Raw genomic sequence first — 13844 nt, 5'->3', positions numbered from 1 at the left:
AAGGCTCTATACACTGGAGTAATTTTGATGTGTCCCGTCAACTCGTGGAATGAGGAGAAGCTTGCTTAGTACACCGTCTCCCCCGTCCATGAGCGTGGTGGCTCGCGGGATGAGGTAAAGCTTGCTTAGTATTGTACGCCTTACGCCCGCTCCCTCGCCCACGCTCGCGGTGGCTCGCAGGACGAGGAGAAAAATTTACTACTCCATCCGTTTAGTCCTCGTCCCTACTACCTTGATTATAGAGATTATATCATATTGTTTTGAATATATATGTCCTTTAGTAGATTTCAATATGAACTACTAGTACATACTCCAAAAACTGATGTATATAGACATATTTTAGAGTGTAGATTCACTCATTTTGCTCCATATGTAGAACTCTCCCTCGCCCCTCGACCCTCTCCCACGTGGTGGACGTGCATCAATTCATTCGGTCTCATATAGCTAGAACGATATATATTGCACTACCATTATTGCTCAACTTCCCGAAGAGGCGAAGAGCCAATCGCAAGGTTAATATTTTGGAGATGCCAAGCGCAAGGTTATAGGAGAACGAGTAGTCGGTGCCGCGTCATTTATAAATTAAGTATTTTTTCTTTAGTGGCACGTACACAATATGATAGGTTCATATGGAGAGAAAAGGAAACCGCTCCACTATATACATACTCAGGACGAGCCAACCTACACGGTTGCTTGCTGGGGTTGCTCTCTTCACACTCTCTCGCACAAAACGACTGTGGCCACATCTCTAACATCCCGGCGGATCACGTCCGCCGGGGGAAGGGGTGGATACTTAGTGTAGATGCGGTCGCCGTCGCTGACGGCGAAAACCCACTGTCAGCACGTCCCAATTAGTGGTCCCCGCCGTTCTCTCTCACAAAGCCGGTGAGGTTGCCTTCGTCCCTTGCTCACTGCCACGGCGTGGGAAGTTGCCGCCTCCCGCCGCCCTCCTCAAGGTTGAGCTACGTCCTGACATCCCTCAGGTACAACTCCCTTTACAGCCGGCTTGCAGCACTGCTCCAGCTGCCCACATCACTCCATGTGGATATTTCTCTACTTCTTTTTCCCGCACATACCTCTACTAGCTTCTACGTACTATATTTGTGATGAGTTTATGTCTCATCAACTAGTCTCAGTAATCTTATTCTAATCACGCTTCTACAATTTCTTTGCCACAGGGATGCTCATCTCGATTTTAGTGAAACTGCACAAAATGATCCGATGGTGTAAAGGTTGCAAACTTCATTTCTTAGGAAGCTCAAACATTGCTAGCAACTTGAAGCCTGGTTAGGGTTCACGGTTCAAGGGCGAGGGACTGCATGGATCATTTTTTTCTTTAGCTGCCTCTGTTCCAAAATAAGTGTCAATTTTAGTAGTAGTACAACTTTGTACTAAAGTTTGCATAAAGTTGAGACACTTATTTTGGAACGGAGGGAGTACATATTTGCTCTGATCTGTCAATCATTGAGATGCAATAGCAGGCATGTTAGTCTCCTTTGTATTTGATGAAATGTTGCAACGGGCAACCTTCGAAGCAAGATACATGTAACAGAAGCTGGAAGCTTCATAGCATTGCACAAATTTATCTCGCTGATAAATTACAGTATGTACTATACTAGTACTTCCTCCGTTCCTAAATATAAGTCTTTGTAGATATTTCACCATGAACCACATGCGGATGTATATAGATGCATTTTGAGTGTAGATTCATTTATTTTGTTCCATATGTAGTTCACCTAGTGGAATCTCTACAATGACTTATCTACTAGTAATAGCTAGCCCCCACCATTAGGAATTCTCTATCCTCTCCTTGAAACACATCATCAAAATTAATGTAGCCGTTAGATGAACTAAAGCAGTCCATAATAGTCGTCTGATCTAGACGTTGAGAGGCCCCGCACTAAGCCACATGCAAGCATGCAGAAATACCACGGCATACATGTGAGTGGGTTTTAAATCACATCAACATGTCTTCATGCAAGCTTGCACCAGTAGCATGCGTGTAAGTGAGCTTTTAAGTCCCATTAACATGTCAAAAAGAAAAATATAATCCCATTATACAGTAGGAGTTGGCTGATCTTTTTCCTTACGTGGGATGATCTAAATGATGATGGGAGTTTTTTTAATTTGGCTACCACATTTGTCATGCGGTTATCGAGTTTTTTTAGTTCTATGAAATTGATAATTTTACGCAGAGAGATATACGGCCGTTCCGCGGAAACATGCGAGGACTCATCTAGTATTTAGGAACAGAGGGAGTACTATGTAAAGAGTTAGGTGTCGCACGGTGTCCAGAAAATATGGTGATAGTGTGAGGTGGGCATGTAATCAATGAGCATGCGTGTCTTCACTGCTCTTGCACTCCTCCGCTTTAAGAATGGAGAAAATTGTAATCTAGTAGTACCTCCTTTCGCCGAAAGCGTGGGACATCCAGCAGTCCTACCACCTTAGTAATAAAGACCAATGAGCCATCAAATCACATAGACCCAACAGTAAGTTGGATGGACGAAGCAACCATAACTCTTGGATCCGCTTCTCCCTTCAACACACGCGACAGTGAGAGGTCGCGTCCGCTTTGCCCGGGCATGAACGCGGCACCAATTCTTTGGAGCGCTGCTGACTGTTTCAGGCTCCGACGTGCACAAAAACGCATGTTGTCCCAGGGAGAGGTACCCTTAACGGAACTATTCTCGCTGGAAGATGTTTCTTACGATCAAATGTAATATAACACAACTCCCCGAATACAACTTGTCTGTTCAAGCAACTATGACCGGACTGCCTGGTTTTCGAACGTACTTTGGTGTTTACCAATGGTATAATATCTGGAAACACTCCAAACCTCGGGTTCCGGAGGTCGAAGTAGAAAGTCTGCCATGACAATCAGTTTACAATTCGGTTGGAGATAAGTTTGTTGATAAAAGTACATTGCTACTTAGACTTAAAAACTTCTTCCTCCTCTAGACCCTCTAACGGTTGTCTAGTTTACAATCCTATTGAGAAAATTTAGCGGCTATCTTTACTTGGTCGTATACTAAGCTCACAGGAATTTCTTGTCCTTCTGGTCCCAGAGGTCCGACCCGGGCCATATGATTCGGATCAAGTCTGGTGTACCACGTTTTCACCATGGCCCAGACCTCTTGCGCGCCTTCCCAAGATGCTGATATCTTCCATAGCTCAAAACGGTGACGAGCTCCCTTGAATAAATTCACAAGCTCCTCCATGCTTCCTGGAGGTAGATCGGATGGCCATAAAGCCTTAGCCATGCTCCTCAATGCTTTCCGAGCCCGCTCATGCACTTTCGATAGCTCTTGTAGCAGGTCACCTTGGAATCCAGAAACTTCTCCCTCGGGACGTCTGGTTAGCACACCTACAGAAACAAACTTGTAAAAAATTTCAATCAGGAGACCGTGTGAAAGTCAGGTTAAAGAGCATACTGAATATGCCACCTTTCAGTTTCATGTTCTCCTTCAAAGCATCCGATAGTTGGGTTCTTAAATCCTTCAGTTCTTTAGCTTGCTTGATATTTGTATATTGTAGTTTGTTCTTCTCATTAATGGTCCATGTCAATACACGTTGACCAGCGGCTTCTTGCCCTTCGGCATGTTGTTTGTCCGCTTGAGCAGCCCTTAGCCTCTCCTCCAGCTAATCTGTCCACCCTACAAACGAAACGATGCATAGTTAAGAAACATCGTTGTAGGCATGGAATCTTATTTCCGAGCTACTGTTGTACTTACCATCAAGTGCCTTCTTGGATTTCTTTAAATTTTCCAGTTCAGCGGTGGCAATAGTTAGCTTAGTTCGGCATTCTTCTAGCTCCTTGGATAATGTGTTATTTCTTTCTGTGAGTACCTGAGGATGTAACGACCCTTAAATCAGTTGGGCCAACTGCTTCAAGACTCGAGGGCTACTGGCATACAATTATTGAATCTGCAAAAAAAGTCCTTACACGCACATCCTTCGAAAGCTGGTGAGTGGCTCCAGCAAGTCCATCCTGAGCAGCTCGGATGTAGGAAACCGCTGAGATGAAAGTGTTGAATGCCTCTTCGGCGAAATTGGGGTCACGCATAGCCGCTCTCCGCCGCTGATGATTCATCGCACTCTCCACTTCGGAGTTGGTGACGGATACATTATCTGAATCCTCGGGGAGATGACAGTCCAGCATTGCTCCCGCACCCCCTCCATTCCTTGTGGCAGGGTCTGGGGCCGGATTAATCTGCGCATGGCCGGCTAGGTCTCCGGATTCAGTCCAGTGTACACTCCTCCTGTGATATGGCACATCAGGAAGCGTCACCGTCCGATCTATCCACTGAGTGTGTGTTAAAGAATTATACCTCTTTGATGAAGGAGAGGGCCCGGCAGTATCATTGTTTGCCTTTCTTTTCAAAGACGCTCCCTACACGAGTGTCGTCTTCCTAGAAGACGCCTTTGCGGCGGTACGATGGGATGAGCGTCGCCCCTTGGGAGCACGATACAGTCGGCTGGTGAGTCGGAAGGGAAAAACTCTCTTTGAGGGGGTGTCTCCTGGGTACTTACATGGGAGGAGGGGAGAAGGCCGGGGTAGTCGGCTATAATGGCCACTTTCGTGCCATCGTAGTTCGTCTGATGAAAGACTCCTTCCTTCAATTCTATAAATATATCCGGATCCTCTTCAAATCCGGGATCTAGGTCTCGATTATGGTTCTCCGATTGTGGAGCAGGGCTGTAGATCCCTATGACGACCTTTCTCCATTCCTGTTAAGGGTAGCCGTATTAAATTCGACTAAGCTTAATTATAGAAAAAGATTGAGTGAGGCCTACGATTGAAAACTTACCCATTCAATGGGGTTATACATGGAGAAACCTTCTCGGCATTTAAGGCAAGTGAAGTCTTCCTTCTCCCCTTTGTAAAGATCAGCCAACATGGCGCCCAAAGCGGAAAAATTGTCCAGACCCTTGCGTCCACAGCATGATGCGTCGTCCTCCCCATTGTAATGCCACATGGGAAGCCTTATGAATTGAAGTGGCTGGACGCATCGCGTTATTGAAATCGCCATTACCTCAACTATAGGCAGTCCAGAGTGGGCGAGTATTTTGATCTTGCTCACTAGCCTCTTAATATCTGCACTGTCTTCTTCTTCGTAGCTTTGGGGACGCCAACTGGTGCGCTTCTTTAAAGGAGCAATGGAAAATTTGGGAAGACCTTGCCGGATTGGGTCCGGGAGACCAACGTCTTCGATGTAGAACCACTCTGAGGGCCACTCTTTTGATGCCTTCTTCGGAGTGCTAGACAAGTATCCTGTTCCGGCTATGCGCTATACTTCGGCACCGCCCACGTCGAATATGGATCCCTCTTGGGAGCGGGGGACGTGGCAGAAATATTTCCTCCATAACTCGAAATGGGCCTCGCACCCTAGGAACAGCTCGCAAAGAGCAACGAAGCCTGCGATGTGCAGGATGGAGCCCAGCGTGAAATTGTGCAGTTGGAGGCCATAATACTCCAGAAGACCTCTCAGGAAAGGATGAATCAAAAATCTCACGCCTCTCAGCAGGAAAGAAACAAAGCACACCCATTCCCCTTTAGTAGGATTGGGGAAGTTCTCCGTTAGGGTTTCGCCTTTGATGGTGGTTAATCCCGCCCGAACGGGGAATAGATCTGAGGGAGGGAGAAGTCTCTGTATGAAGCTTGGTCAGCTGAGCGTGGGATATTGAGCATCTCTTCCAATCGCCTTTTTGAGGTCTGTGGGGGCGCGAGGAAGAACTAGGAGCTCCAGCCATGTTTGGATGAATTCCTATGGCAAGCTCTAAGGATTTTCGCCTGGTGAGGAATGGAATCGGAGGTTCAATCTGTTTAAATAAATGCCTTCCCCGTATGGACGAGGGGTTACTTGCAAAAAATCCTCAGACCCCTCGCATTCGTTCGACACGTGGAGGCCGAGACAATGGCGGCACAAATGCTGAAGGGTATGGTATTTAATGTAAAAGCCAAACAATACAATGGAGAACCCGCCTTGCAAAGCCGAAGACATGAAGCCGGATATAACGTTGTCATTGAAGGCAAGTTCGGGGGCTACTGAGGGAGTCCTGGATTATGGGGTCCTCGGGGAGCCGGCCTATGTGATATGGGTCGGGCTGATGGGCCGTGAAGATGCAAGGCATAAGGCCTTCCCCCGTGTCCGGATGGGACTCTCCTTTGCATGGATAACAAGCTTGCCATCTGGATGTGTAGTTTCCTTCTTCTTTAAAGCAACTTTTTATGACCCTAGTGTTGGGGAACGTAGTAATTTCAAAAAAATTCCTACGCACACGCAAGATCATGGTGATGGCATAGCAACGGGAGGGGAGAGTGTTGTCCACGTACCCTCGTAGACCGTAAGCGGAAGCGTTATGACAACGCGGTTGATGTAGTCGTACGTCTTCACGATCCGACCGATCCAAGCACCGAACATACGGCACCTCCGAGTTCAGCACACGTTCAGCTCGATGACGATCCCCGGACTCCGATCCAGCAAAGTGTCGGGGATGAGTTCCGTCAGCACGACGGCGTGGTGATGATGATGATGTTCTACCGGCGCAGGGCTTCGCCTAAACTCTACGACGATATGACCGAGGTGGAATATGGTGGAGGGGGGCACCGCACACGGCTAAGGAACGATCACGAAGATCAACTTCTGTCGTCCTAGAGGTGCCCCCCTGCCCCCGTATATAAAGGAGCAAGGGGGGAGGGGCGGCCGGCCTAGGAGGGGCGCGCCAAGGGGAGTCCTACTCCCACTGGGAGTAGGACTCCCTCCTTCCTTGTTGGAGTAGGAGAAGGGGGGAAAGAGGGGGAGAGGAGGAAGGAAAAGGGGGCTGCACCCCTTGTCCAATTCGGACCAGAGGGGGGCTGCGCGCCTCCTTCCTTTCGGCCTCTCTCCTCTATTCCCGTATGGCCCAATAAGGCCCATGTACTCCCTGGCGAATTCCCGTAACTCTCCGGTACTCCGAAAAATACCCGAATCACTCGGAACCTTTCCGAAGTCCGAATATAGTCGTCCAATATATCGATCTTTACGTCTCGACCATTTCGAGACTCCTCGTCATGTCCCCGATCTCATCCGGGACTCTGAACTTCTTCGGTACATCAAAACTCATAATATAACTGTCATCGTAATGTTAAGCGTGCGGACCCTATGGGTTCGAGAACTATGTAGACATGACCTAGAACTATTCTCGGCCAATAACAAATAGCGGAACCTGGATGTCCATATTGGCTCCTACATATTCTACGAAGATCTTTCTCGGTCAAACCGCATAACAACATACGTTGTTCCCATTATCATCGGTATGTTACATGCCCGAGATTCGATCGTCGGTATCCAATACCTAGTTCAATCTCGTTACCGGCAAGTCTCTTTACTTGTTCCGTAATACATCATCCCACAACTAACTCATTAGTTGCAATGCTTTCAAGGCTTAAGTGATGTGTATTACCGAGAGGGCCCAGAGATACCTCTTCGACAATCGGAGTGACAAAACCTAATCTCGAAATACGCCAACCCAACATGTACCTTCAGAGACACCTGTAGAGCACCTTTATAATCACCCAGTTACGTTGTGACGTTTGGTAGCACACAAAGTGTTCCTCTGGTAAACGGGAGTTGCATAATCTCATAGTTACAGGAACATGTATAAGTCATGAAGAAAGCAATAGCAACATACTAAATGATCAAGTGCTAGGATAACGGAATGGGTCAAGTCAATCACATCATTCTTCTAATGACGTGATCCCATTAATCAAATGACAACACATGTCTATGGTTAGGAAACATAACCATCTTTGATTAATGAGCTAGTCAAGTAGAGGCATACTAGTGACACTATGTTTGTCTATGTATTCACACATGTATTGTGTTTCCAGCTAATACAGTTCTAGCATGAATAATAAACATTTATCATGAAATAAGGAAATAAATAATAACTTTATTATTGCCTCTAGGGCATATTTCCTTCAGTCTCCTACTTGCACTAGAGTCAATAATCTAGTTCACATTGCCATGTGATTTAACATCAATATTCATATCTGTATATGATTAACACCCATAGTTCATATCGTCATGTGATCAACGCCCAAAGGGTTTACTAGAGTCAATAATCTAGTTCACATAGCTATGTGATTAACACCCAAAGAGTACTAAGGTATGATCATGTTTTTCTCATGAGAGAAGTTTAGTCAACGGGTCTGTCACATTCAGAGCCGTATGTATTTTGCAAATATTCTATGTCCACAATGCTCTGCACGGAGCTACTCTAGCTAATTGCTCCCACTTTCTATATGTATCCAGATTGAGACTTAGAGTCATCTGGATTGGTGTAAAAGCTTGCATCGTTGTAACTTTTTACGACTGGCTCTTTTATCACCTCCATAATTGAGAAACATCTCCTTAGTCCTCACTAATGATATTCTTGACCGCTGTTCTAGTGATCTACTTTTAGATCAAAATTGTATTCCTTTGCCAAACTCAGAGCAAGGTATACAATAGGTCTAGTACACAACATAGTATACTTTATAGAACCTATGACTGAGGCATAGGGAATGACTGTTCATTCTTTTCTATTTTCTGCCATGGTCGGGTTTTGAGTCTTACTCAACTTCACACCTTGCAACACACGCAAGAACTCTTTCTTTGACTGTTCCATTTTGAACTACTTCAAAATCTTGTCAAGGTACTCATTGAAAAATCTTATCAAGCGTCTTGATCTATCTCTATAGATCTTGATGCTCAATGTGTAAGCAACTTCACCAAGGTTTTTCTTTGACAAACTCCTTTCAAACACTCCTTTATGCTTTCCAGAAAAATTCTACATTATTTCCGATCAACAATATGTCATTCACATATACTTATCAAAAATGCTGTAGTGCTCCCACTCACTTTCTTGTAAATACAGGCTTCACCACAAGTCTGTATAATACTATATGCTTTGATCAACTTATCAAAGCATATATTCCAACTCCGAGATGCTTGCACCAGTCCATTGATGGATCGTTGGAGCTTGCACATTTTGTTAGTACCTTTAGGATTAACAAAACTTTCTGGTTGCATCATATACAACTCTTCTTTAATAAATCCATTAAGGAATGCAGTTTTGACATCCATTTGCCAGATTTCATAAAATGTGGCAATTGCTAACATGATTCAGACAGACTTAAGCTTCGATATGAGTGAGAAAATCTCATCGTATTCAACACCTTGAACTTGTTGAAAACCTTTCGCAACAAGTCGAGCTTAGTAGATAGTAACACTACTATCAGTGTCCGTCTTCCTCTTGAAGATCCATTTATTTAACATGGCTTGCTGATCATCGAGCAAGTCAATCAAAGTCCATACTTTGTTCTCATACATGGATCATATCTCAGATTTTATGGCCTCAAGCCATTTCATGGAATCTGGGCTCATCATCGCTTCCTCATAGTTCGTAGGTTCATCATGGTCTAGTAACATGACTTCCAGAACATGATTACCGTACCACTCTGGTGCAGATCTTACTCTGGAAGACCTACGAGGTTTGGTAGCTACTTGATCTGAAGTTTCATGATCATCATCATTAACTTCCTCACTAATTGGTGTAGGAATCACTGGAACTGATTTCTGTGATGCACTACTTTCCAATAAGGGAGAAGGTACAATTACCTCATCAAGTTCTACTTTCCTCCCACTCACTTCTTTCGAGAGAAACTCCTTCTCTAGAAAGGATCCATCTTAGCAACGAATCTTGCTTTCGGATCTGTGATAGAAGGTGTACCCAATAGTTACCATTGGGTATTCTATGAAGACGCACTTCTCTGATTTGGGTTCGAGCTTATCAGGTGAAAACTTTTTCACATAAGCATCGCAGCCCCAAACTTTAAGAAATGACAACTTTGGTTTCTCGCCAAACCATAGTTCATAAGGCGTCGTCTCAACGGATTTTGATGGAGACCTATTTAAAGTGAATGCAACTGTCTCTAATGCATAACCCCAAAACGATAGTGGTAAACCGACAAGAGACATCATAGATCGCACCATATCCAATAAAGTGCGGTTACGACATTCGGACACACCGTTACACTGTGGTGTTCCAGGTGGCATGAGTTTGTGAAACTATTCCACATTGTTTTAATTAAAGACCAAACTCGTAACTCAAATATTTTTCTCCGCGATCAAATTGCAGAAACTTTATTTTCTTGTTATGATGATTCTCCACTTCACTCTGAAATTATTTGAACTCAAATGTTTCAGACTTGTGCTTCATTAAGTAGATATACTCATATCTGCTCAAATCATCTTGTGAAGGTCGGAAAATAATGATACCCGCCACGAGCATCAACACTCATTGGACCCCATACATCGGTATGTATTATTTCCAATAAGCCACTAGCTTGTTCCATTGTTCCGGAGAACGGAGTTTTAGTCATCTTGCCCAAATGGCACGGTTCGCAAGCATCAAATGATTCATAACCAAGTGATTCCGAAAATCCATCTTTATGGAGTTTCTTCATGCGCTTTACACCGATACGACCCAAACGGCAGTGCCACAAATAAGTTGCACTATCATTATTAACTTTGCATCTTTTGGCATCAATATTATGAATATGTGTATCACTACGATCGAGATCCAACAAACTATTTTCATTGGGTGTATGACCATTGAAGGTTTTATTCATGTAAACAGAACAACAATTATTCTCTGACTTTAAATGAATAACCGTATTGCAATAAACATGATCAAATCATATTCATGCTCAACGCAAACGCCAAATAACATTTATTTAGGTTTAACACTAATCCTGAAAGTATAGGGAGTGTGCGATGATGATCATATCAATCTTGGAACCACTTCCAACACTCATCGTCACTTCCCCTTCAACTAGTCTCTGTTTACTCTGTAACTCTTGTTTCGAGTCACTAATCTTAGCAACTGAACAAGTATCAAATACTCAGGGGCTACTATAAACACTAGTAAGGCACACATCAATAACATGTATATCAAATATACCTTTGTTCACTTTGCCATCCTTCTTATCCACCAAATATTCGGAGCATTTCTGCTTCCAGTGACCATTTCCTTTGCAGTGTAAGCACTTAGTTTCAGGCTTTGGTCCAGCTTTGGGCTTCTTCGAGGGAGTGACAACTTTCTTGTCATTCTACTTGAAGTTCCCTTTCTTTCCCTTTGCCCTTTTCTTGAAACTAGTGATCTTGTCAATCATCAACACTTGATGCTCTTTCTTGATTTCTACCTTCGTCGATTTCAACATCACGAAGAGCTCGGGAATCATTTTCGTCATCCCTTGCATTATAGTTCATCACGAAGTTCTACTAACTTGGTGGTGGTGACTAGAGAATTCTGTCAATCACTATCTTATCTGGAAGATTAATTCCCACTTGATTCAAGCGATTGTAGTACCCAGACAATCTGAGCACATGCTCACTAGTTGAGCGATTCTCCTCCATCTTTTAGCCATAGAACTTGTTGGAGACTTCATATCTCTCAACTCGGGTATTTGCTTGAAATATCAACTTCAACTCCTGGAACATCTCATATAGTCCATGACATTCAAAAACATCTTTGAAGTCCCCATTCTAAGCCGTTAAGAATGGTGCACTAAACTGTCAAGTAGTCATCATATTGAGCCAGACAAACGTTCATAACGTCTGCATCTGCTCCTGCAATCGGTCTGTCACCTAGCGGTGAATTAAGGACATAATTCTTCTATGCAGCAATGAGGACAAACCTCATATCACGGATCCAATCCGCATCATTGCTACAAACATCTTTCAACACAATTTTCTCTAGGAACATATCAAAATAAACGTATGAAAGCAACAACGCAAGCTATTGATCTACAACATAATTTGCAAAATACTATCAGGACTAAGTTCATGATAAATTTAAGTTCAATTAATCATATTACATAAGAACTCCCACTTAGATAGACATCCCTCTAATCCTCTAAGTGATTATGTGATCCATATCAACTACACCATGTCCGATCGTCACGTGAGATGGAGTAGTTTCAACAGTGAACATCAATATGTTGATCATATCTACTATATGATTCACGCTCGACCTTTCGGTCTCCGTGTTCCGAGGCCATATCTGTTATATGCTAGGCTCGTCAAGTTTAACCGGAGTATTCCGCGTGTGCAACTATTTTGCACCCGTTGTATTTGAACGTAGAGCCTATAACACCCGATCATCACGTGGTGTCTCAGCACAAAGAACTTTCGCAACGGTGACTCAGGGAGAACACTTCTTGATAATTTAGTGAGAGATCATCTTAAAATGCTACCGTCAATCAAAGCAAGATAAGATGTATAACAGATAAACATCATATGCAATCAAAATATGTGACATGATATGGCCATGATCATCTTGCGCCTTTGATCTCCATCTCCAAAGTACTGTCATGATCTCTATCGTCACCGGCACGACACCATGATCTTCATCGTCTTGATCTATATCAATGTGTCGTCACATGGTCGTCTCGCCAACTATTGCTCTTGCAACTATTGCTATCGCATAGCGATAAAGTAAAGCAATTATTTGGCACTTGCATCTTATGCAACAAAGAGACAACCACAGAGCTTCTGCCAGTTGCCGATAACTTCAACAAAACATGATCATCTCATATAAAAACTTATATCTGATCACGTCTTGACCATATCACATCACAACATGCCCTGGAAAAACAAGTTAGATGTCCTCTACTTTGTTGTTGCAAGTTTTACGTGGCTGCTACGGGCTGAGCAAGAACCGTTCTTACCTACGCATCAAAACCACAACGATAGTTCGTCAAGTTAATGTTGTTTTAACCTTCGCAAGGACCGGGCGTAGCCACACTCAATTCAGCTAAAGTGAGAGAGACAGACACTCGCCAGCCACCTTTAAGCACGAGTGCTCGTAACGGTGAAACCAGTCTCGCGTAAGCGTACGCGTAATGTCGGTCCGGGCCGCTTCATCTCACAATACCGCCGAACCAAAGTATGACATGCTGGTAAGCAGTATGACTTGTATCGCCCACAACTCACTTGTGTTCTACTCGTGCATATGACATCTACGCATAAAACCTAGGCTCGGATGCCACTGTTGGGGAACGTAGTAATTTCAAAAAAATTCCTACGCACACGCAAGACCATGGTGATGGCATAGCAACGAGAGGGGAGAGTGTTGTCCACGTACCCTCGTAGACCGTAAGCGGAAGCGTTATGACAACGCGGTTGATGTAGTCGTACGTCTTCACGATCCGACCGATCCAAGCACCGAACGTACGGCACCTCCGAGTTCAGCATATGTTCAGCTCGATGACGATCCCCGGACTCCGATACAGAAAAGTGTCGGGGATGAGTTCCGTCAGCACGACGGCGTGGTGACGATGATGATGTTCTACCGGCGCAGGGCTTCGCCTAAACTCCGCGACGATATGACCGAGGTGGAATATGGTGGAGGGGGGCACCGCACACGGCTAAGAAACGATCACGAAGATCAACTTCTGTCGTCCTAGAGGTGCCCCCCTGCCCCCGTATATAAAGGAGCAAGGGGGGAGGGGCGGCCGGCCTAGGAGGGGCGCGCCAAGGGGAGTCCTACTCCCACTGGGAGTAGGACTCCCTCCTTCCTTGTTGGAGTAGGAGAAGGGGGGAAAGAGGGGGAGAGGAGGAAGGAAAAGGGGGCCGCACCCCTTGTCCAATTCGGACTAGAGGGTGGCTGCGCGCCTCCTTCCTTTCGGCCTCTCTCCTCTATTCCCGTATGGCCCAATAAGGCCCATATACTCCCCGACGAATTCCCGTAACTCTCCGGTACTCCTGAAAATACCCGAATCACTCGGAACCTTTCCGAAGTCCGAATATAGTCGT

This window comes from Triticum dicoccoides, chromosome 6B, assembly GCF_002162155.2.
Source record: "Triticum dicoccoides isolate Atlit2015 ecotype Zavitan chromosome 6B, WEW_v2.0, whole genome shotgun sequence".
NCBI classification, from domain to species: domain Eukaryota; kingdom Viridiplantae; phylum Streptophyta; class Magnoliopsida; order Poales; family Poaceae; genus Triticum; species Triticum dicoccoides.
Note: the sequence above shows the minus strand (reverse complement) of the source record.